The sequence below is a fragment of the Melanerpes formicivorus genome, unplaced genomic scaffold, assembly GCF_026170545.1.
Source record: "Melanerpes formicivorus ecotype bairdi unplaced genomic scaffold, bMelFor1.0.p_v2 SCAF_27, whole genome shotgun sequence".
Lineage (NCBI taxonomy): Eukaryota > Metazoa > Chordata > Aves > Piciformes > Picidae > Melanerpes > Melanerpes formicivorus.
The window spans coordinates 6,343,925-6,370,138 of NW_027142379.1; the positions used below are offsets into that span (position 1 = coordinate 6,343,925).

General features: G+C 38.9%; 2 long non-coding RNA genes across 2 annotated transcripts; one reads left to right on the plus strand and one right to left on the minus strand.

Moving 5' to 3' along the window:
- Window positions 1-260: 260 nt before the first annotated feature.
- On the minus strand, window positions 261-6,036 carry LOC137449018 (uncharacterized). Its single transcript, XR_010989295.1, has 3 exons — window positions 5,950-6,036; window positions 4,706-4,759; window positions 261-300 (listed from the first exon to the last, which is right to left on the minus strand). It is a non-coding gene; the product is annotated as an uncharacterized lncRNA (long non-coding RNA).
- A 2,389-nt stretch (window positions 6,037-8,425) lies between these two features.
- LOC137449019 (uncharacterized) lies at window positions 8,426-11,271 on the plus strand. Its single transcript, XR_010989296.1, has 3 exons — window positions 8,426-8,630; window positions 10,382-10,473; window positions 11,205-11,271. It is a non-coding gene; the product is annotated as an uncharacterized lncRNA (long non-coding RNA).
- Window positions 11,272-26,214: the final 14,943 nt, after the last annotated feature.

The window sequence follows — 26,214 nt, forward strand, 5'->3', positions numbered from 1 at the left end:
TCACGTGGAAGCAACGTTTTCTTTCTTTCTTTTTCTAAACAATAAGTTGAAAGAGAGAAACAAATTTCTATATTATTTTTTTTTTTTAATTAATGACTTAAAATGAAAATAATTTATGTTTCCTGTACTCTAAAATACTCTGAAAACATCTGTCCCAAAACCTCAGACACACTTTTTTTTCCTTTTAACCATCTCTGGTTTTTTATATTAACACATTTGTGGTGCTTAGGAAACATACTTGCACTGCAGGCCTTCTTACCTTACAATGTCCCACAAAAGTGCCTTTTATATCCATGGTACCTGCAACAAGAAAATCAAAACTGGTCTGTGTTGTGTATGGATTAAATACATATCCCTCAGCACCCTCTTCTTATTTTTTTCTGTCTAAAGGGAGGTGTTTACAGTCTCTGCTTTCATTCTGATTCACCTATTGAAGGTAGAAAGGGAAAGAGGAGGGGAAGGATTCTCATGTGGAATTTGCAGGTTTCTGAGCGAATTGTGTCTCAGGCTGTTGTTGCAGCATGCACTAAACCAGCGAGTTTATGAAATCTCAATTAGGATGCCGAGGGAAATAATGTTTCATCTTAGAAAATTCAAAGATATATTAATGTTGGTAAAGCTAACTGTTTCCCTTGACTTTTGGTATTGATTGAGTGACTTCTAAACCACTTGATAGTCTAAAAGTATTTCAAATAAAAGGCAAACATGACCTTTTGCCATGATTATGTTCCCCAGACAGTTATTCCTGTTTGCATCCACAGACAAGCAGATACTCTACTGACTTTTAAACATCTTCCATAGATGCTGCAAAAAAGGGTAACATTTCCTATTCTAAAATAAATAATGATATTAAAGACATCCTAAGTGACAAGGGAGCAACAACAGTTTTACTTGGAAAAGTTTAGTCTCTCAAGTAGTACAAATGTATAGCCCAAATTGTTTCATTTCATAGTTTGAGCAAACCAGCTATGATTAATTCTGCCACTTCGATATCTATTATCACCTTCCCAAAACTGAGAAAGAAGTTTTCACCAGTTCTTCCTTTTTTAAATAACCTGTGCTGTGGAAATGCTAGTTTCTAATAGCAAATGGTAGAAACTGGTCAAGAAACACTTGTTTAAAAGATTTTACAGTGGGTCTTTAACAATTATGAAATGCTAACTCCCTTCTGTTAGATTTCTGTGATATTTCATAGTTTCATAGTTTCATTCAGGGTTGGAAGGGACCACAATGATCATCTAGTTCCAACCCCCCTGCCATGGGCAGGGACACCCCACACTAGATCAGGCTGGACAGAGCCTCATCCAGCCTGGTCTTAAACACCCCCAGGGACGAGGCCTTGACCACATCCCTGGACAACACATTCCAGGGTCTCACCACTCTCATGGTGAAGAACCTCCTCCTCACATCCAGCCTGAATCTCCCCACCTCCAGCTTCATTCCATTCCCCCTAGTCCTGTCACTACCTGAGATCCTGAAAAGTCCTTCCCCAGCCTTCCTGTAGGCCCCCTTCAGATACTGGAAGGCCACAATTAGGTCACCTTGGAGCCTTCTCTTCTGCAGACTGAACAGCCCCAACTCCTTCAGTCTGTCCTCATAGGAGAGGTGCTCCAGCCCTCTGATCATCCTTGTGGCCCTTCTCTGGACACGTTCCAGCACCTCCACATCCCTCTTGTAATAGGGGCTCCAGAACTGGACACAGTACTCCAGGTGGGGTCTCACCAGGGCTGAGTAGAGGGGGAGGATCACCTCCCTCGACCTGCTAGCCACACTTCTCCTGATGCAGCCCAGGATCTGATTGGCTTTGCAGGCTGCAAGTGCACATTGAGAGCTCATGTTGAGCTTTTTGATTTGTTTTTTGTTTTTCTGATGCCTGCCTATTGCTAAATATCCTCAGAATGTCAGATTTGAGGGTAAGATACCACAGAAGATACTTCTAAAGATGCCTTTTTGATTTGGTCCTTACCTTTTATTTTACAGAGCGTCACTGGGGAGACTGAGCTTTGAACAAGAGCCTACGCTCACCTCCATGGATAAACACATGATACATATGGAGTACTGCTCAAACCTGTCCACAGGTCAGACAAAAAAGGTCTTCAAATAGGTATGTGAGGCTTCTGAAATTTTCTTTATTAACAACACTTTTTTCTCATGCTCTCCAAAAAAGAGATCAGGTTGTTGTCTATGACTGAAAATTATTGAACATACAGTAAGCAATTTTTATTGGGGTTGCAGTGTCCAGAAGAAAGGGTGACACTTGCCTCCCAAACTTTTAAGTCAAAAGGTAAGAGTCAGTCAATATAACGTTACTTTTGAGAAGGAAAAAGTGGTTTTCAGATCAAAATGATTCATTTGTCATTCTCTTGGAGTAAGCTCTATTATCAGAGTAAGGGACACAAAACGTGTGGCAAACAAAACAAAGAAATCCACAAAATAAGCTGAAACAACCTTTCAAAGTTACCATTTTTTAAAATTATTTTGTATGACAACAATGAATGGCTTACTTGATATTAAAAAGTAATGTGATTATTTGTCATAGCCAATAGTGATATTATAGAGCATTGTAAGTTAGAAAAACCTTGGCACTACTCGGCCGACGTTTTCTGTTCACTAATATGAGCTGGACAAATAGCTCTTCCATTATCGATGTCTGATGTCAGTTTAATGCTAGGAAAGATTTCATGTTTGCATTTGGACATAATGGCACCGAGCACTCTGCAAAACCAGAACACCTTTCCTATGGTTGGCTGCGGAAGGTTTTCCGTGAGCTGTTGTTTGCACACCAGCGCCTTTGGGGCAGTCCTAGCCTAGCCAGGCACTGGTGCATAAAGCTGAAAAACTTGGTTTCAGGTGGTGTATGCTCCAATGGAGATGAGCAGCAGACAAATTGTTTTTATACAGAGCTAACCGATGAAGAACAAATTTTAAGGATCCCTCTAGGCGGAGTGATTAACATTACAAATGTTCTTTAACCCCTAAGGAACACACTTGAGAAGGAGAGATGGGTGAGGGATATGCACACAGCCTGACCACTGAGGACTAGCAGCTATAAGTATCTAGGAGCTGCATCTAAGCATTTTCACCACCCTGCAGGCAGTCCCAGAATCACTTTTCCTTTCCATCTCTTCTAAAGAAACAGACTCATTTTCACTGGGTGTTGACTTTTTGTGTTAGGAGAATGAAATTGTGCTATCAGTTTTGAATACCATGTGTCACCTCTACTTGTATTGAATCTGTTATCAAATGCCATACCTATGTTAATTTTACACCACCTCTATCATCACTTACTTAATACCATGTCTTGTTAGACAAAGGGGATGGTCGTTGGAATGGTGATATCAGCCTACCTAAACAAACAGTGTATTAACAATTGTTACTGGTTTTAACCATAGGCAAAGGATAAGGAGATGGGCAGGCTGTGATCCACTATAAATATATATAAGTATGCATATTACAAATATGAAAAAGACACATGCTGGAAGCTGGCATCCTTCATCTCTGGGTACAAGTCTGAATACCAATGAGTCTATCCAGGAAAAAACTTCTCTTTGGAAGATACTGTAGGGACAGCCCCCATCCATCTTATGCATGGGTCAGGTAAAACACACCCCAAGGCTGTCAGTGCACCTAGATTCATGAATCAATCAGATTTCTATCTGTCTTTTCTATTAAAGGTCCTATTTCAGCAAAACACTTAACCACTCTGAAGTGTCTTGTTCTAGCCCATTCCTGTTCAGTAAATCATTTGTTCATGTTTAACCTATACTTTTGCAACACTTTACCCTCAGTAGGAGATTTGGCTACAGTGAAGATCCATTTATCTGCTTAGCCTCAGGGTTTATCTTTTGAAGTGACAATGAAGTAAGTGAGGAAGTGCAACACGTCACTTATTCCATATCAATTCTCTATGTGAACTTTTAAGTGTGCAATAACCCTTTCTGAGCAAGCATTAGTGCCCTGTACTTGTTCTACCATACTGTCTGCTAACCCTGCAGATCACCTCTCATCTTTTACGGTAAAGAAATATTCCTCTACCTTGTGTTTGCAGAACATCTCTCATCACTACACAAAATTTCAAATCAATTCTTTAAATACAACATTTATATTGCCACATGCAGCAATCATGTATTTTATTGTATATTCATTGTGTGTTCTGGTTTGAGTTAGAACAGAACCAGTTCTGTTCTAGCACAGGAGGTTCCGCCTCAACATGAGGAGGAACTTCTTCACTGTGAGGGTCACAGAGCACTGGAAGAAGCTGCCCAGGGAGGTTGTGGAGTCTCCTTTTCTGGAGACTTTCAAGACCCATCTGGATGTGTTCCTGTGTGACCTGTGCTGTTCTATGGTCCTGCTCTGCCAGGGGGATTGGACTCGGTATTTGGAGGTCCGTTCCAACTCCTAACATCCTGTGATTTTACTTTTCACTTGTCTCTAAATAATTGGCACTTTCTGAACGCTGCGTACATATGGTCACCCTCACGGACAGCTTGGAAGTGGATGCCATTGTGTGTCACCTACTTGAAGTGACTTAGATACATCCAAATCTTTGTTGGAAGTGGAAATGCTTTTTGCTAGTACTTGTACCTGAAGGATTTGGGTATCTTCTGATTGACTCACTTTCACCAAAGAGACACTTCAGTCATCAACCAGACTGCTGTCATCCCTAGGAAAACAGCAGAAACAGCGGCTTGTAGTGTGAGCATACCTGTTTCTCAGGTTGACTTTTCCAGAGCTGAATATAATGTGCTGCTCAGAAGACCTATTAAAAGAAAAAAAGAAAGAAAGTGGAAAAGCAGAATGTACTTTCCTGATCCTGTTAAATCACTGACAAAACTCCCATTCGTTGCAGGAATACATTGCTAACCCAGAGTGACCCCACAAGAGCTCTAATTGTCTGCGAACCAAAAGACTTTCTAATATGCTACTTAAAGCTTACCACATCAGCTCCTAATGTTCCACTATAAATAAAAAGCACATTTTAAAGCAAGCCCATAATTATATGTTTATTCAAATCTCAGCAACAGGTCAAGGGAATTTATCTGCATTCTGCAAAGCCTCTGATTAGGTGCGCAGTAAAATGTCAGAAAATTTAAGGAGCTCTTGGCTATTATATCTTTTGGGTTTCTTTTAGCTGCACATGAGAACTATTTAAATAATAATTAAATGCTATTCTAGAAATCCAAAATATCTTTTTAAAAAGTCACCACAAATACAAAGGAAATTGGACTTTGCATAGCAACATCTGCTAGGCTTCAGCAGGCATTTGCATCTCAAATAAGATGGTCTGACTTTAACTTTTTTTGGCATTTAAAACTCCTTTTTCTTTCCATTTTCATTCCACTACATGATACTGCAGAGTTATAACCCATCACTTTGTTCTTTTCCCTGCTTCTCACTCTGCTGTTTCACTTCCTTCCCTTCCTTTATTCTGTTAACTGTCTTTCATATTATCAGCTCTTTCTCCTTCTTTTGTTTTTACTTCTTTCCTCCGTTATTTTCTTCCTTTGTCTTAGCACAGAAATTATTTACACCTGCCAAGTAGTCTTCTGGTAAATCTCACTCATGGCACAGTGTTGTAAGCTCTTTCCAGTAGTTTCCAGGTTATGCTCCTTCTCAATTATGGGGTAAGCTTTTTTGCAGCTCACTTTCATCAGCAGCTAAGTCCACATTATATGTTATGCCAGGGCAATCAGTAAGCCTGATGAGGAACCTGTATGTTATTTCCCCTGTACTTTTGCTGCCAGGAGCTCACATTGAGGAACTATTATTGTTTTTTTAAAGTGGTAATTACCAAGTGATGAGTACAGAAAAACAAAACAGTTGTGAATTGCTTAGTTAAGAATACTTAAAAATGAAATTCTTAGCTTCCCCCCTCCCCCCATCAACATTATATTTTTTTTGCCAGTGAAGAGCAGATCATTTTAGAGACAAGAGAGACAGTAGTTTTACCTCCAGTGTGCTGGGCTGCAGTGTGATGACCATCAGAAAGCAGGATGGAGTGCAGCAGGGCACTCCACTGTTCTTACTCTTGACATTTGCTTTTTTCATCCTTCTCTGTGTCTACTGCTGCACTGGTGGAATTACATGAGAAGATGGACCACAGGTCTGATTTGCATGTGTGGGGAAAAAAATAGATTGTTTTCAGTCAGGGTATGTTCCTGACCAAGTTTACAAAGAAGAAACATGACTACTGACGCTGGCAAAGCACAGGGATTGGTACATGTACTTGAGGACAAGAGTGAGGAGGTGAGACTCTACACAGGTGCCCCTTATTACATTAGCTTAGCTTTTAAAACCTCAGCATTAGGAATGATAACACTGCAGGAAGCCATAAAAATGCAGTATCACAATGTTACAGTTTGGACCCACCTGTAAAGCATCTTAACATATGTACAATGTAGCCAGCAGTGTTCAACAAGTGACAGAATTGAGCAACAGGAGCACGATTCTTGTTGTATAACTGCATGTGCATCCTCTTGCTGGGTGTCTGTGAATGAGTAAGCCACTCACACAATCAGGCACAGCACCTTAGTTGAGAGATTGTTTCCTAAAACACCTAGCAGCTGTTGCAATTGACTTAGGAAGTGTCCTGACTACTTCCCTGAACAGTTAAGTGGATTATTTGAAGCTAGTACTGAAGGGCAAGCAAGCTGCTCCTTGCATCTTGCTTCTTGAGGTTTAGTATGGAATATAAACAGTGTTTAATAGCAAGCTGAGTCAACACATTGTCTAGAAGTTCCTCAGAAACATGAAAAGTATTATTCCATCATATTACTATTATTAAAAAATACCTGCAAAAGTTTCTTTTCAATAAGGGCTTGTCTTCGTATGGTGTCCAGTCAAGTACTTCCTTCCTTTAAATGCTCTGGACTAGATGACCATGTTTGACTTTTGTGGTTAATAACCCACCTTGCATTTTATCAATCAGTAGAATAGTTTGTGTACCCTACCTTCCTGGCTTTGGAAATGGGATAATTGTGGCTTTTGACTAGAGCCATACTCAAGCTTCAGAGTATCATCCCTAGTGGAAGCTTACTAGAACACTTCTCACTGCACTGCACATCCAAGTCCTCCTGCTATAGCAACAACGCTTGTGGGAGGTCAGTTAAATTAAGGCAGAGTAATTTCTCAAATTAGTAGAAGTCAGAAATGCTAAACTCTCGGCAATGATACACTTTGAACTGAAGTTATTATTGATTCCTAAGTTTTTACTTTACAGTTTCATAGTACATAATCTTGGTCTATTCATTTCATGTCTCATAACGAAGCAAACTTGAGTAACAGGAGCACATCTGAAACAGCTCCTGGTAAATGCATGAAACCTACAACCTCTCTTTTATCATCACTCATACCTCTCTGCTATTACTTGACAGGCATTTTGATGAACAGGCACTGCAGATCATAAGACATTTGACCAGACTAAAGGGTCTGTGTTTTGTCTCTACATGAATTGCAGTGCTCATAGAAAACCTAAAGTGCTGGTGTTCCACTTCAGGCTGTAATGCTTATTTTGCAGGGGTGCAAATGGCAGCACAAATAAAGCAAACTTGAATGAGCTGTGAAATTACTGAAACTGTTAAAGTCACCTCTGGAGAAATGATTTTTAAATTCCTCTCAGATCAGGTACCAGACAAATGTTGGGATTTCTACATTAGAGGGTTGAAAAGAAATACATCTGTTAAGATGCTAATAATATAATGCTATTAAGATATCTACTGGGGCTATGGGGCAAATAAGAATACTTCCAGAAAAGAGGATTGAAAAGTAATGTGTTTTTTCTTTTTTTTTCAGCTTAAACCTCACTTTCTTTCCTAATTTTAATTTAACCTGCAGTGAAATTGTACTTTACATCAGCTACTTGTCAGCACAAATCTGATAAGGAAAGGGGTCTGTCTGTCTGAGGCTTGTCTGTGAGAAGGGATGATTTTGAATGGTGAATACTCAGATCACTTCCGCCAATTATGATGGCAAGCATATTATCCAAACTTGCAAATATTTACTATCTCTGAGTATTTCTGGCTGGATTATTCTATTCTAATAAGGAATTTATGAATAATAAAATGTTTTGTTTTCTGACTATGCTTTGCTCTATCAGTAATGGATTAGGTTGTAAGCTGAAGTAAATTAGCCCTGGAGGTTTTTTACAGTGACTGACACAAAACCAGGTAGAAGTCCAATATTTGATTCCTTTTATTTCTACATGGAGGCCTGTATGCATAGCTAAAGTTGTATGCACAACTGAGCAAGAGTTTTAATTTTCCACTGTTGCTTTTACAAGATCTTACAGCTGAAAACATCGATGCTTTAAAGGATTTCTTTGGTGATTCAAACTCTTTTACCTAAACTTCATCACAATGGGGAAAAAAAAAAAGCTTAAGATCTAGCAAGAGCAAGACAACTCCACATCTTCAAAGGATGGCTTTGCAAACCTGCATACAAAACAGAAGATTTACCCTTGGAACAGATAACCTTGGAGGAACAAAGCTGTACCTGCTTTACCTGTCAGCTGGGTCAAGGCAGCAGCTGGGAAGTTACAGTCCTCTCACAGTGCCAGAGAATTTTGTTTCGAATTAACCTCAAGTCAAGCACGAGTCCAAGTTTCATTCTGATTAAATCACTGCATTTTTCAAGTAAGGAAACATTAAGGGTCAATCTGTGTTTGTTTGTGTGCATGGGTTTTTGTTTTGTTTTGATATGTATATATATATATCTTCATTCACAATGAAAATGAGCATGTTCATCCTCAAAAGGGGTACCTCAAGAGGTACAGATGCAGATGGGGAGACACAACTGTAACTTCTATGGTGCCTTTTCTTCCATTTCCAAGATAAACATATGTCTCTGATTCTACAGAGCTTTCTTCATAAGCTTTCTGAATATTTCTTTTCCTATGCATATAAAGTAATTGCTCTATTAGACTAAACCCACCACTTATATACTGTGCTAAATGACCTTAAGTTTTTCTGACTTGAGTGAATAATTTAAGATTATTGACCTCCTTTTCTTGTCCTTTCTCTCAAGAAAACTTTTACTTTCACTCTGTTTCTTTCTATTTCTTTGGTTCTGTGTTTCCTGTTATACGTAGTTGTGTAGAATTTAAATTCAAACATGTTTATAGAATTAGTATAGAGTAATTTCAAAGCAAAATTCTGAGGCAAAATTGTCACTACTTGGTTTGTAAGCTTCAACACGAGCTTCCATATAACATTTCAACGTGTCAAAGGCTGTTAGGATGCGAGTCAGATATTGTTCTCTGGCTCTCTAAGCACAGAGATGTGCTACCAGCCTGCCCAGTACAGCACTGGCAATTTCAAGTGGCCACAACTCAGGTCATGTCCCGTGAGCATTAAAAGAGTCTGTAGGAATCCCTGCTGACACCAAACTTGCTGTAACCTACCTGTTTTCCCAGCCATCGCTTAAGCAGCTTTAAATCCAGAGGGCTAGCAATTCATCTTGGTTTGTTTCATTCTCCATGGTGTCACATTAACTAGAGGGAAAAAATGTTACAACTCAAAAAAAAAAAAAAGGGGGGGGGGGGGGGAGCAGGGGGAGAAAAGAACAAGCAAGCAGAAAGTGGATAGACAGTGCTGTTGGGGAAGAAAAAATGCTTTGGTTCAAGACAGAGACAGGCAGAAAAGCAATAATGTCAATGTTCGGAAGCAGCATTCCTCCTTTCCCTTGCGCATCCCTGAGCTCAGTTTATGTTTGACAAAGGTGAGTGAAGTCCTCCTGAAAGAACACTTGTATAGATGCTAGGGGTCCTGCTCCCTCCCCATGTCAGAAGGCCTCTGAACTGTTTTTTTTTACAGTTACTGACAACTCTTTCCAGCAGTACAAGTGAGTTCATGTTGTGCAATGTTTTTTTTCCCCAAGGACATTCTTTCTTTTTGTTAATGCTCTGTATGTATTTGATCCTAATGCCTTCACATGGCAATCAGACATGGCTTGTCAGCAGGTTGTTACTGAAATAGAAACATGAAGGTTTGGAGGCACACAGGAAAGTGTGTGTTAGGGGGACACACACACGAGAAAAATGTCTGCTTTAGATAAAACGTATGAGATCTGATCCTTTGGCAGGGATAAGCTCAGTATTTTTAAATCATGGGTTCTGTAATCAAACCAAACATGAAGCTGAGGAGATAATAATGCAAGCCATTATTTTTCTTGAACCAGAAGTAAATGGTCATTTTGATGCTTTCCTGAATGCTACAAGAATTGAGGCAAAACAGATTTTTGGTAGCAAGCTAAACACTACAAATAAAAATAGACAGCTCTGTAGCTGGGGCTTATTTAGTGTGATCCTTATTTGCACTTGATAGGAGCTGCAAAGTAATGTCATGTCACAGCCTGTTCCTTTCTCCCTCCTCCTTCACACTTGCAGGCCTGTACAGCACAGACTTCTGCTCTAGCTACATGACATGGACTTTCTTCACTCAGTGCTGCTAAATCAACAAGAAAAGGTTTTGCGGACAGGTAACAGTCTCTGTGTCCTCAGAAATGTGGACTAGGTGGTCTCAGGAGGTTCCTTCCAGCCTGAACCAGTCTGTGATTCTGTTTCAAAGGGCCTGTTGCTTCTGGAGATCAACTGAAAGACTTGCCTATACAGAATTATTGGCCTGAATAATGAACTGTATGTGGGTAGTCAGAGAGAAGTCAGAAACTCTATGTTTTACAGCTGTGGAACTGCTAATGGTCCCTAAAATATATATATCAATGTATGTAATAGAAAGGACTTGCCTGCCATTGCAACAGGAGGTTTGATTTAAGAGTGAATTCAAAGTCTGATCTTGATACATAAGAAAATCAGTGGAGATATGAAGCTCTGACAGTAATATGTACAAAATGACTATCTCATTTTAAAACACTAATTCATATGAGTTTGACTTCAGATACACAGAACGATTGTAGATATATACTGATTATATAACCTGTGATTCTCTGGATGAATCATTACTGTTCCAAGCCTCCCAGTCCCATAATGTACCTTTTCAGATAAATGGCATTTAATATATTTTTATGATTTTTAGTGCTAGAGTATTTCACAGAAATCTGGCCCACTTTCTTTGCCTTGCAAGTTGTCTTCCCCCTGCAGAACGAACATGCCTTCACCTGTAATATGTGTAAATCCAGATCCCAGTAGTCCTCTAAACTCAATTCAGTACATTGCCTTTAACCATCAATGCTTTAACTGCTTTCTCATACAGAGGCAAGGAGTCCTTCACTAATCACCGTGACCTAGACCTGCAGAGGTAGCCAGAAGATAGAAACAGGTAACATTATTTCTTTTACCTTGCTCAATTCATATATGGATGAGCAGACTTTTGGCTCTTCGCAACTGGAAAGCATGCCAGGTTCAGTGCTTTACTGCAAAAGTTTTGTTTCTAAATTATTTTGAGTGGAATAAGCAATTTCTTTACTTCCACAAATTATATAGAAATAACTCTAGAAACATTAATTCTTCTGAAGTCTGCCTATGCTTCCTGTGTAGCTGTAGTCCTTCTTCACTGGCACAGTTAGTTCATTAAAGCTGCTCAGTACAAGTGGTTTGCTCTGTCCATTAAGTTACTAAATGGTTAACTAAAAGCAAGTGAAATATTCTCTCTTTGTAGCTAAAAGATTCACTTTATCTGTTAGGAAGTAACCAAATAATTCATGAATACTGAAGCTTCCTCAAGACAAATCTTTTATTGCTGATTTCTTCCTTTTACACAAAGGAGCAGAAAACCAGACTTCCAATCCTTAGACACTTGAGTGGCCTTTGTATTTCTCTTCATGGCAAAAGTCAGATTGAGAGTAGCAGAAGAGCATTTTAGAACTAAGCAAATCAGTTTAAAATAATGAGTCATGTAATACTAAAGCCTGTGCAATTTTTTTTTCAAGAGACTGAAAGGGAAATTATTTCCAAAAAATTATTATCCTGACTTAGCATACCTGCTCTGTCTTGCCAAAAATCTATTGGATAGGAAATTTGTGGAGAAGAGGGAAGAAAAAAAATGAAAGAAAAGGACTTAGAGAATTTACAGTATTGTCAGTTTAGAAATACTAGCTAAGGTACAAGCATGAAGATAGATGTTGGCATATGTGTTGACCCACTGCTATGGGTTCAGCACAGTCTATACAGATCAAGAGAACCACTATGTGGGGAAACCATTCCCTCTGCCTCTGTGTAAAGAAAAGTGCTGTACCCACCCCTACAGATAACCTACAAGTGACTAACTTACAAGCGGTGCACGTATATGAAACCAAACAAAGCGATATATTGTATCAAGAAACCTGCATTTGTTTTGCAGTGTAAATGAATAACAAATCAAAGTGTTCAAGATGACTAAACATTAAAACCAACAAATAAAACACGCATCATTTGTATGAGACAACATTCAGATGAGAATGATAATCTGCTAAACATAGATAATTCACTGAATTATTTTATTATTTGATTAGATTTTATACAATAAGAACCCACACCACAGGCACAGATCCAAATTACTGATAACGAGCTTGAGTTGTTTCAGCTCACGCATGGACTGTCAATGTGCCTCTCAACTCATTTCACACTTGACCTCCTGGAGGGCAATGGAGCTATACACAAAGTGCACACTATTCTTTCTGGTCCCTGACTTTGTCAAAAAAAGGGAAAAAAAATACATCAGAAAAAAAATCTATATTGAATGAATACCCAAACAGAAAAACCTTACCTCTCAAGGTCTTTAAAAAGGAAGAAAGAAAAAAAGAAGAAAAACAAAAGAAAACAAAAAGAAGAAAGAAAAAAAGACAAAAAAAAAGGAAAAAAAGAAAGTATGTAAATTCATGAATTGAAAGCTCTGCCTACATCAAGAGTTATACTGCCTCTCAAGAGTAGCACTTTGATGCATTAATAGTGGAGGCAGGAGCTCAGTTTAACTAGTGCTGCTGCTTAAGGTACACAATTACATTCTTCAGCGTCGACATTTTCACCTTGATAAGCATAATAATGCCATGCAGATGCAGACTAAAACCCATAATTTCAGCCCTCTGCTTCTACTCACGTTGATTATAATAAGGTTCGGCACTGAAGCATGCACGATCCCACATTTAATTGTCAGCATAGCCCTTCATTTAAACAAGAAGTTAGTTAACAGTATGCTTTCTGCGGCGAATGTGGGAGGCATCTCAAATAGCTGTGGCTAAACAGAGAGAGTTGAATGTGCCAGTGATAACGCCTTCAAAAAGCTGGCGAGGGCTTAAATTCACCTCCAGTTTCTCTGCAACCTGAAAACAAAATATTATATGTTTCTATTTGCTGTGTTTGGGGTTTTTGGTTATGTTTTTTTAGACCAGGAAAAGTTTTCCTACAGGTCACATCAGTATAAGTCTGTAAGCGTGGCGGTGACAGTAAAGGACAGATTTTGCTACTGAAAAACTACAAGAGAAAAATACCTGAACATCATAAATTTATGTAAGTTTGGAAAGCAAATATATAATGCTCAAACTAATCACAGGCGAATAAGCCAAGTCAAAAACATTGCACCTTGCCTTTTGTTAAGTAATTTTGGGGACAAGGAGGAAAACAGCATATAGAAAAGTTGATTTAAACTGGAAGAAGAGTCATCCATAGGCACACATATTTTATTCATATACATCCTTGGACTGAAAAACTATGTAGCTGATAGAAAAAATGAGTATCAGCAATTCAAAAGAAATGTATTTGAAAGACAGAGTGCCTTTCAAGATTCTTTAAAGCTGTGCTATGTTGCTTCTTGATACTGGAAGTAGTAGCAGCATGAAATAAACAAACAAAACTGCAAACAAACAAACAAGCAAACAAAACCCCAAACAAACTAAAACCCCAAACAAACCACACAACCCAAACTTGAAACAACCAGAACAGTGTTGTTTAGAACCACTACATAATTCTCACTTATGTTGCTATAATGCCTTGGCAATATACTTTAATTCCTTTTTAAAAGAGCTTTCTCCTTTAAAAGGAGAGAAGACTCGCAATAAAGTGTCATTTGGAAAAGGAAAGTTCTTTGCCCTGGCTTATTAAATGCCACATTACGCTTTCTAGGTGGAATTAACAAGCAGGCACTGCTTCTTACATGCACTTTGTCATACAACATATCCAAAGAGTTGCAGAAGCTCAGTGGCTCATGGTTTTCTCACTCCAAATGGAGGAGTTATGTCGCCATTGCCAGTAAAAAGACAACATATGTCAAACGCAGAGCTGAGAAGCTGTCAGGAGGTCTGGCAAGACATCAGGTAGGTTCTGTGTCTGGCTTACAGTCAGATCATGTCTGCTTTTAGCTGAAGTTAAAGGCAACACCAAAGTCAGTCCGTCATCATCTGGTACCAGACAAACTACTTGATTTTGTTGTAAATTTTACCAAGTTGTTGTTCTGCTCTTTATCAGAAAGTAAAAATATCAAAGCCACAGACTGGGATATCTGGTCAGTCAGAGAAGATACCCCTTCTGTGGCTTAGCAGCAAAGCCATAAATTACTGTGCTGGCTTATGTATACTATAAGCCTACACATACCTGTGATAAATTAAATGACCTATGAGATTGTAGTGAATGCAGACTTCAAAGCAACTACTGTAGCAGAACTATGTACAGTTCTGACTATTTCCAACTAGTCTCAGACCTAGTTGGATGTAATACTTCTAGTTCAGAATCTCTGCCTTGATTTATGATGGATGCTGTTCATAGAATCACAGAATTGTTAGGGTTGGAGGGGACGTCAAGGATTATCCAGTTCCAAGCCCCCTGCCATGGGCAGGGACACCTCACACTAGATCCAGTTGCCCAGAGCCACATCCAGCTTGGCCTTAAAAACCTCCAGGGATGGGGCTTCTACCACCTCCCTGGGCAACCAGTTCCAGGGCTTCACCATATTCCTAAACTTGAAGTCAGCTGAGGTTTTATTAAAGTGACTTTTTTTATCCTTTTGTAGAAAAGAGATAGTAACTCATCAGCTGCAGTTAAAGTTTGCAAATAGGTAGACTTGGGAGGAAAGACTTTGTAACAGACATGAAATCTGTGAGTGGTGCTGAGGAGTGCTTTATGATATTCAGAGGCAAATGGACCATGGACTAGGCATTGCAGAGACTGGTTTTGTTGTCCCATGTTCTTTGTTTCTTGTTCACAATTCTTCAGATGAGCTCAGAAGTTGCTATTACTCATGTTAGTTATTAGTGACACAGAAAATGGGAGGAGTGACATAGGCCAATGGTTTGGTTTGGTTCTTTTTTCAGCAGCAATTCCTGCTCCTCTTTTTAGGAATCATAGTATCATTCAGGGTTGGAAGGGACCGCAAGGATCATCTAGTTCCAATATTGTGCTGAAAGCCACAGACAAAGAAGCAAACATAGGAAGCTTTTACAGAGAGGCTACACTGTAGAACAGAATAGAATATAATAGAGTAGAATTAACCAGGTTGGAAAAGACCTTTGAGATCATCAAGTCCAACCTATCATCCAACACTATCTAGTCAATTAAACCATGGCACCAAGCACCCCATCCAATCTCTTCCTAAACACCCCTAGTGATGGTGACTCCACCACCTCCCTGGGCAGCACATTCCAATGGCCAATCTCTCTTTCTGTGAAGAACTTCCTCCTAACATCCAGCCTAAACCTCCCCTGGTGCAGCTTGAGACTGTATCCTCTTATTCTGGTGCTGGCTGCCTGGGAGAAGAGACCAACTCCCTTTAGGTAGTTGTAGGTAGCAATAATGTCTGCTCTGAGCCTCCTCTTCTCCAGGCTAAGCAATCCCAGCTCCCTCAGCCTCTCCTCATAGGGCTTGTGCTCCAAACCCCTCCCCAGCTTTGTTGCCCTACTCTGGACACGTTCCAGCAACATAACATCTATGTCACACTAGGTGTTACTAAAAGAAATTTGCCATAGCAAGTGACATGGAAGGTCTTTACTCTGATGAATGTGCTTCTTCCTAGGCCAGAGTGAAGAGGTGGATGCAGCACAAAGCAGGGGGAGGGCAAAATCTCCTAATGAAGAATAATAGCGTGTTGATGGTGGGGCTTGCAATTCATTTTAAAAGTGCCCTATAAATTAAGTGCTCATAGTTTTGAAATGTGGTGCAATTCAAATGTTGGGTGCTGGAAAGTTCTTGAGCTTTGATTAACCACTGCATTCATAAAATTAAAAAAGAAAAAAAGGAAAAGAAAAAAAAAAGGAAAATATTGTTTCTTTCATGGGAGAAAACAGTTGAATGTATTTAGATGAATCACTTCCTATCTGTCAACAAATGATTACCAGATGTCAAAGGCAAGAATCATCTAATTGGCCCTTAGCATTCTGAAGCAGTTAAGTGATTGAGAGGATACTGTTACATAAATATTGTTACATATTATCTTAATAACTAATTTATATAGAATTTATATGACAAATTATATTGAAGGCAACATGCATAACCATTCATTATTCAGAACACGAGGTGAAATGAGACAACAACTAATCCCCCAAACAAACAGTGCTCTTTGTACATTAATACTGATAAACTGAAGTAGTCAAACTAAATTGTGCCTAGCCTTGCCTCTATAAGCCAACTGGCACCTCTGAAGTTGTTCTGAGATACCACAAGAGAGAGTTTCTTCAGTGATTTCATTACATCTACATTAATATTGCAGCACATTTTGTCTCCCATTATGTTCAGAATTAGAGACAATGCCTGCTACTTCATGTGAAGCTGCCTCTGAAAACTAATGAGGAAATTGATATTGGAGAGAAAAACATAAATGACAATCTTCTCCTCAAAATCTTGCTAAGATTCCTTTGCAGGATGCAGTAAAATCAATAGAACACCATTACTATAATGTGACCATTTTCTATGTGTTCTTCCTGTGGCTGGTTGTCTCACTTTCCTGTTAGGATCGGTTCCTCCTCCCCTGCCTCACTGCTGCTCTGACCACATTTTTCTGTTCTCTAATGTGGGTGATATGACACTGCCTTCTACAAGTGCATATCTCCCTATGCTGGCTATAATGGAGCCTAAATAATAACTTGTCTGGGTTAGATCATCTAATGCAGAGGTTAACTCTAAGGTGACATGAGCCTCACAAATCATTATAAATCATCAATCATCTAGCATCAGGCTAGTATCATGAGGTAGTTTCTCACACCTGACAGACAGACTTCTTGACTCAAGATCCCAAGCTGCATTAGGTAGTGGAATTCTATTTTTTAAAATGTATAATTCTTAGTTTTCTTTCAGAATGTCAGGGGCTAGAAGGGACTTTGAAAGATCATCTAGTCCAAGCCCCCTGCCAAAGCAGGATCACTTATACCAGGTCACATAGGAACTTATCCAGGTGGGTCTCAAATATCTCCAGAGAGGGAAACTCTACAACCTCCCTGGGCAGCCTGTTCCAGTATCCTGTCACCCTCACAGTGAAATAATTCTTTCTCCTGTTTCCATAGAACTTTCTATGGCTCAACTTCTACCATTGCCCCTTGTGCTGTCATTAGGCATGGCTAATGGCTAATAGCCTGGCTCCATCCTCCTGGCACTCACCATTCACACCTTTATAAACATTAAAGAAATTACCCCTTAGTCTCCTCCAAGCTAAAGAGCCCTGGCTCCCTCAGTCTCTGCTCATGAGGAAGATGTTCTACTCCCTTAATCATTTTTGTGGCTCTGCTCTGGACTTTCTCAAGCAGTTCCCTGTCCTCTTGAACTGTGTACACAATGTTCCAGATATGGCCTCACCAGGGCAGAGCAGAGAGAGAGGGGAGAAGCTCTCTCGACCTGCTGACTTTCTTCTCCTTTTATACAAATACAGATCTTCATCTGTAAGCCCCACACAGAAAAAGTAGTTTTCTACAATACTTGATAGGGTTGGGATGGGGAGATGCTTTGGAAACACATCACCAAAAAACCCAAACAGTTCAAACAGTGGTTGTTTCAGGGTTTGCTCTTGTAAGCCTGAAGTAACTTTCCCCCCCCCCAAAAAAAAAAAATTTCAAATTAGGTCAGATCCTGATGTCATCTACAGTTTGTATGGAATTAGTCTGAGTTGCAGAGCCATATGTGGCATAGATATATTAAATTTAGATGTGGCATTCCCAAATGGTTCCTTCACTGCAGTCTGTGTGCAGAAATTGGCCTAATTTTCTTCTCACTGGTTCTACAGTAAGAGTATCTTCATTGACACTGGTGTAATGCCAACATAAAGTCGTTCAGTACCATGTTGCTGCTTCTATTGTGTGGAGAAAAACAGACTGCATTTCTACTTGATCTTTAGAGAAGAAAAAAATAAATACTCAATTCTACCATTACTTCTTTTTGCCCAGAGATGAATCCTGTACACTATCAATTACAAAGGCAGCGTCCCAGAATAGTAATCGTTATCCGAACTCACACAGGTTCTAGAGAGAAAGAGAACTGTTTAGAACTGAATCTTAGGAGTGAAGCAGGGAATGGAAATATTTTGAACACCAAGCTATAAACTAATATTTCAGATAAAACTTGATGTGGCTTTGCTTGAATGATCCATAATGGTCTTGAAATAAATTAAGAAAACTAATGACACCAATATATAAATATGTACGAACATATGAATACATTTGCTGCTTTCTAGGCTTTTTAATTTTTCTCAGTGTATACAAATTTGTTTAAATGGGTCTTTTTCACATCATTATTTTCACATTCATGTAAAAAAATCTATGATTCATTGTGTTCTATTGTAAATAGATATTATTATATACAGGCAGAGCATACTGTACAATCTGAAACTCATATTTATGAGGTACTGCATGTTCAGGACAGTGACCATTCACTATGGTGATTTTGTTTTCCCAGAAGTATTTGGAGAGACATACAAGCAATAGCATCTGTTTATAAAATTCAGAAAGCTTGACCTTATAACATATTTTGGTGGAGAAAGTGAGAGAACATATTGATAATTTCACTGCCAAAATTAAGAGACTGCTAATAAAATGAAGTATGCTGCCTTTCTTTGCCTCTGGTTCTGGTCTGTATCCTTTTGCTTAGGACTGGGAACAAAGCAGCAACATCAGTAATAAGTGGCATCAACTACAAGTGGCATTCTGGGATTATTTGCCCATGGTTTTCCTCAAAACATTTAATTTGCAAGTTCCATTCTTTATAGGAAGTCTGATTTTGAGGATGTGTGGTTAATAACTATTTGCATACGGACTTGAACTATGACTGATGTAAGTCCTAAGGTGGGGTTCCTTCCAACCATCCAAAAAAACATGTATGATTCTTCCTTACTTTCTTATGAGCTCAGCTGCTTGTGAGAGAAGGTGTCACAAAAGCAGCAGAAATACTGTAATGTTAATAGCACTGTAATAAATATAGATGCATATTTCATGCTCTCACCACTGAATAGTTTGTGCATATGCCAGATGCAGAGGTTCAAGAGTTCTGGATTTTCTACTCTAGCTAAGACTGGAAAAATGCAGAAATCAGGGAAGTTAGAAACACGGTGCTGCTGGTTTCAAAATAAATAGCTTACTCAAAATGTATCATAAATGTAAAACCCCACAACATCGAGTTCCTGAAGAATAATCAATAGCATTTCCTTCCCAAAGCATTGTAAAACAAATCACAAACATCAAAACATTCTGCGCTGAAAACAGGTCAGCTGCAATAGTGCTGTAATATGTCAGAAATGCAGTGAGGTACCTTAATCCCTTTGTTCACAGAGTCAGCGAGGTCTTAATCCAAAAGAAGTGCCTTGAAATGGATGTTCATCATTGCCTCCCGGTCCCCACTGAGCACTTGAGATGCGGTTCGTAATTTTCTAGAGCAGAAGGGATAAAATCAACACTGAAGTGAGTCACAAATCTTAATTGATTTTTTTCTTTAATAACATCATTTTCATCAGTGATTCTTTCATGCTTTCAAATTTAATTTGAAGATAGCTGAGTTTATGTTTCTACTTTACCCCTCTTTACATTCATTTTTGAGTACATTTGTGTTGTTGTACAAGTAGACCAAAGATATGCCAGCACGGGTTTGGGTTATTTTTTCTGGGGTCATTTTTTGTTTGTTTGTTTTCTTATTTTTTATTCTTAACGAGCTCTTTAATAATTTAATTTCTGCATCTATCAATAAATGTGCCAAAGTTGCTATTATGCTAATTCAGAACACTGTGGTGGTTTTCTTTAGCTGGATTATTTTGATAAGGAGGAAAACATCAACCAACAAGAGGGAACATAAACCAAAAAAGCCTCATGAGAATATGAAATAATTTTTCTACTGACTAAATCGTGAGTATTGCTGAATTGAGTTATAGGTGGTTGTGTCTACTGTCAAATCTGAGTGTGATGCAGCATATTAGTGAGAGAATAAACTCCTAGTACAAGTGCTGGGAGGCCACATATAATTGGCAAAACTCTCCCAATCTTAGTGACAGCATCTTTAATAGTAGCTTAATATACACACCGAGAACAACATTCATTTCACCAAGGAGAATTATCACTTGTTACTGCACTTCAGCTCATCTGTTAAACTTTTTATAAGAATACAGGAAAACAAAACAAAACAAAACACCACTAAACCCCAAACAAGGCCTTTTGTTATTTCCCCCAGGACCAACCAACAAGCTTTCACCACCATCTCCTGCATCCTTCTTCTTTTCCCTACTGCTGTCCCTCCCTCCATTTAGCCCCATCTCACTTTTCACCTGACTATGTATTAATCCCCTCAAGTAATCTTCACTTCAGATCTGTTCTACAAGCACTTACCAGCTCCTATTCATTATAGTGCTGGACAGGAGAACTGCAGGTAGCTTGAGCAAACAAACCTCAGATATCAAGTCAAAGCACCTGTTGAAATTGGAGGCACTACTGGATAGCTATTATCTGACTTGCTAAGCAGAAGGCAGAGGCTGGTTTGCTTGTTGCAGGTACACCACGTTGCTGTTCACCAACTGGAGCAATCCCTGAGAAAACAAATAATTCTGTCTGTAAGGTGACTTCAGAACTTTAAATGGTAAGGTTTAAAATCTCTGATGTGAGCACAGATGGAAACAATGCTGTCACTGCAAAGGTTGCCGTTAGAAACAGATTGAGCCCAATAATCAGACTGGACTACTAAAAGCTACAAGTACACTTTGCTTAACCAGTACTGGCAGGATGCTTTCCTTACAGTGATAAATGTACAAGCTGTGGCTTGCATTTCATTTCCAACCTTGGCAGGCTAAAACAGTCTGTTAATGAATGAAGACATCTTTAAGCATGCAGCTGTATGCCAACAGCAGTTGGTAATCCTCCGTATCCATCTTATTTCATTCCATTTACAATTCCGCTTGTAATCAAGCAACAAATGAACTATTGATGCTTGGCCAGCAATGCCCACATGACCCTAGAAAGTGTTGGAAATCTGCAAAAAAAAGCCAAACATGCTTGTCACTGGTATTGCTTACATTTTCACTTCAGTGTGAAGACAAGCAGTGCGTTTGAAAGTCACTCTGAAAATAAACTGCAGCAAACTCACTCAAAACTTTCATTATTAAAAGTGACACACAAAAAAGGCCTTTTGGAAATGACTGTAAAGAGTAACATTCAACAAGAGATGTTTCTGAAATAGCATATAACAGAGTACATAAAAAACAATAACATAATTTTAGTGAAACCTAGAGATTTATTTATCATGGTATTGCCACTAAAGAAGCCGAGTTCTACAGAAAGCTGGAAAGCTTTGGTTGTATAATTCTCAATATTATAGATTAAACTGTTTTTGTTATTTTGTGTTAAGGAGAAAGCAAATCAGGGCAAATAAAAATGCAGTAAATTTCTGTACTCTGTCACCTCTGCATAATGCACTTTCTCTTTTCCTTAGGCATACATAGTCACTATGGGTAAATATAAAAGTATTTCTCCATTCCATCTTTTGCCTTGAAGGAAATGAACTGCTGCCATTCATTAGCGAGTCAGCTGTTTTCTCTGGATATAATTTAGTAATAATTACTGCTGCTTGTCATCTTGCAGCACAACTCAATATCTTTCTTTGTAATTTCTTTATAATTTCCTCATTATTGCTCCCCTTTTCTGAATTCAATCAATTAAGTAATGAACAGTAAAGGATTACTGTTTTTCTAGGACTTTATGATCTCCTTTGAAGTTTCTGCAACCTACTGTGACCACAGAAACACCTTAAGTGATACTGCAAAGTTCACTTTGTATTTGCATTGCAGTACTTTGTTTAATTTTGCATTGCATTTGCATTAGTTTCATGGAAATACTTGAAGCACCAAAAAAATGTTGCAGAAAACCTTATATCACATGAATGGACCTCTTTCAGCACATATAACTAGCAAAAAAACCCCAACCAACCTCCCCATGTCTTCAAACTTCAATGAAAGAGAAGACTAAATCAAGACTTGGTCCTTAAAAGTCAATGTCACAGGGAACTTGCACTGCAGATTTGTTGCTTGAAACTAGATTTTAATCTTTGTTTTGAAATGCAGTCTGTGCTAAGAATGTTGAAGATATCTTTACTGTAACAGACCTCTCTGACAGACCTTGTGTAAATCATGTGCATCCTGCAAATGTGAACTTTTGTACAGTTTATCTGATGAGCATTGTGGTATAATACTGCATCACCTTGAAGATAAGCAAAGTGTAAGTGTCTATGATCAAGTGTTTGCTTAAGCTGTCAGACAAAATAATTAAGCCTACAGACAAACAAAGTCTACCAAAGTGTTCACTAAATTACTCAGTATATCTCTGGGTAACTTTCATTGCTCTTCTAGTAAATCACATCATTTTAGCTGCAATATCTTCTAAGTATTAGCAGGTAGCTAATTACTGTGTAATACTTAGAGCAAAAGGCAGTCCACCCTCCAAGAAGTTTTTAGCATTCCCGGGGTAACTCTACAAAGAGCTTTCATTGTTCTTACTTTTCTAGGCTAAGGGGGGGGGTGGGGGGTGGGGGGTGAAGCTAGTGTTTTGTCCATCTTTTTATCAACACTTTTTTCAGCTATCTTGAGGGGGTGGAGGGGGGATGTGTGCCACCTGGTTATTTGGATATGAAGTATGGAGCAAGAGCAACACCTGAGATTGCTCCCATTTGGAGTAGCCCGGTGGAGATCAGTGCTGATGAGATGCTGGGCATGCACTGAGAGTCACCAGGTCCCTTTCCGACCTCTTCTGCTCAGCTCCTGGCTTGCTAAGAGCAGCAGAGTGACTATTGCAGGCTCCAGCGCTTCAGTGCTTGGTAATTTCACTTTGCTGCTCCATTTCCCTCCTCCACCCACCTAGCTACTCTGCTCCCAGCCAGCCGCCGCAGCCGTAAAACTAACAAGACCTCAGAAGTGCTATCCCCACGGCGCTTCCAGAGACCTCTTTACCGTCACACTTTGATGCACCATTTGAAACATCTGGAGGCAGGGGAGAGGTGAAAAGCCTCAGGCATAGACACAAGTAGGAGGGTGATATATATCCTGCAAGCGAGTTGGTGAAAATGAGCAGAAGAGCAGGTACCTAAGCTGAGAATAAAAGTTATGGATAAACCAGGGCTGTGATTTATGCAGACCCAAGTTGAACTATTTTTAAAGGTTAGAGTCAGTTCAGAATAGAGCTGTTAGTCTGCACGTGTCTTTTGTTCATGAGCTTCAGCAAATCTGAACAGATTTCTTACCTGTTAGATGTGTTTCTCACCTCTGCAGTCTCACAGCAAGGATTAGTTTTCACCCAGTTTCTTTCCTTTCCTAATTGTCTTTCAGGTAAAAAAGACAGGGAATCAGTAAGAGACCACTAGCTGTATTCTCCCCACCCTTTCTCATTTGCCAGCAAAATTTGTGAATTCTCCTAAATATGCTTTAATATTTTCAGGAGATAGACAGAAATTGTTATGAATTAAGCTACCACTTAAGCCATCAGGTAGCTAATAGGATTAAGATCTTCATAACTTAATCTGCCCTGGATAAGATTTCTGATCCATTCCTATAATGGACAATTTTGCCATAATTGGCATTTATCATGTTTGGCTTGATAAAGCAATGTTTTTATAGGCAGCTGAAGAATAAGGTTCACTGCCGAAGTGAAGAGCTCTCATAGCACTACTCCCAGCTATAGGCAATGCTATTAGCTGTTGATTTGTTCAGAATTGGTAAAAATGAGCGAGTTGTGATGTCCAGGCTCCTTCCCGTTTCTCTAAGCCAGATGTGAGATTTAGTAAATCTGTTGATTCACTGCACTGCTGAGAAGAGACATTCTGTTGCATTCAACAGCCCTTCTAGTTTTGATCCAGATTCCTGGGGATAGTGAGGGAGCCAGAGAGAAAGGGAGAACTCCCTAGGAGGTGGGGGAAAAAACATAAAAATCGAATCAATAGGAACAAAAATAGGAAAGCTATTTTGCCAAATGCATCAGTTTAAGAGGAGTTTGTTCAAGGAAATACATATGCCTCTTAACTTTTTTGGTGCACAGCTCTGACTGTGACTGCATAAATATGTTTCTGTTCTATAAAAGAGAAAATATGGAATTTGTTACAATATAGCTTCTGCAGCTTACTGATAAAAAGCCGTCCATCAAAAGGGTTGGTGACGCAGACATATCATCTCACTGGCGAGCTATTAACAACACAGATGGATTGCATGAAGAGTGTAGAAAGATAGCTTATCTTTGTGCTGTAGAAATATATGCAACCCAAAAAAGTGAAAGGAGTTTGAAAGAGATTTTTGCCTTAAACTGCCTTGAAACAAGCTTGAAATGGATCACTCATCCCAGGCTTTTCTTTATGGGCTTGCAGTGTTGACCTCAGTTGTATCTCTGAACTTTTCTTCCTCCGACAAAAGGAAGAAAATAATTACATTTTATTCAATGCAAATTTGAAGGACTTCAAGATTTAAATTGTTTGCTGTATAAAACTGGTGTTAATATCTACCTGCATGGTGCTAGATATTAAGGTAGACAGATATTTTCTACATTTTAAACAGCCAAGGTCTAAGGTGAATTGATCAAGGAGTGGAATTTCTAATGGCCATGAGAGGTTTTAAGGAAGTTGGATCATAGAATCAATAAGAATGGAAAAGATCTCAAACATCATTAAGTCCAACCTGTCATCCAAAACCTAATGAGTACTAAACCATGGCACCAAGTGCCACATCCAATCCCTTCTTGAACACCTCCAGGGATGATGACTCTACCACCTCCCTGGGCAGCACATTCCAACTGCTAACAGCTCTCTCTGTGAAGAACTTTCTCCTCACCTCGAGCCTAAACTTCCCCTGGTACAACTTGAGACTGCACTCTTGTTCTGTGTTCTGCTCTTGAACAATTATCTGTCAAAAAACAGACAGGTACAGTTGATCCTACTTTTTGGCAAAATACTAGAGGACATCCTAAGCTCTATTTCAAGTCTTTGATTCTGAAGTGTTGCTGTATTTGCCTTTGTCCTGGTAATGTAGCATCAATACATGGCTTCAGGTGTTTCTGAAGTGTTGTTTAGAAAATATATCATTAATTCAACGATTTTCAACAAACATTTTTTTTCCTCCCCATGACTAGCAACAACATCTTTATTGTTGCTCATGTCACAGAATGGTAGGGATTGGAATGGACCTCTGGACATCATCTAATCCAACGCCCCCAGCTAAAGCACATTCACTTAGAGCAGATTGTGCGGAATTTCATCCAGGTGGGATTAGAATGTCTCCAGACAAAAATGTTTGTTCATTTACATCATTAACAACAGCAGTAATTTGGAACTGCTAGAATGCTTTCTCAGAGAAACCTTCCATTAAGAGATCTTAATGTAAATGGAATTTCAAGTTGTAATTTCTGATTGAATGATAAAACTATGTTTAGGAGGAACACTCTCACAATGGGAGAATTAACCTCACAGTGACATCATTTTTATTTAGCAAAAAAAAAAAATTGTCATAATTTCTATTTTATCTCTCACTTTTACATGAACATGAAAAGAAGAAACCTGCCAAGTGTTCAAATATTTAACAGAGAAAAGTGATAGAACATCCAAGCTATCTACGAAGCCAGATGATTTTTACAACTTGTAGGTAATATCTGGGTTAGAAGAAAGTGGAAAGTTATTGAGAAACACTTTGTGATTGTTGTTTTCCTTGAATTTTGGATGGGTATGCATAGATACCCATCTCTTACACATACCCATTTCTTACACAGATGCTTTTTATTATTATTAATTTACTTTATATTAGCTTAGCTTCTAAGAGACTATTTTATCTAATAATTTAGTTAATAATTGCCTGTGGATATAAATAATTCACACCA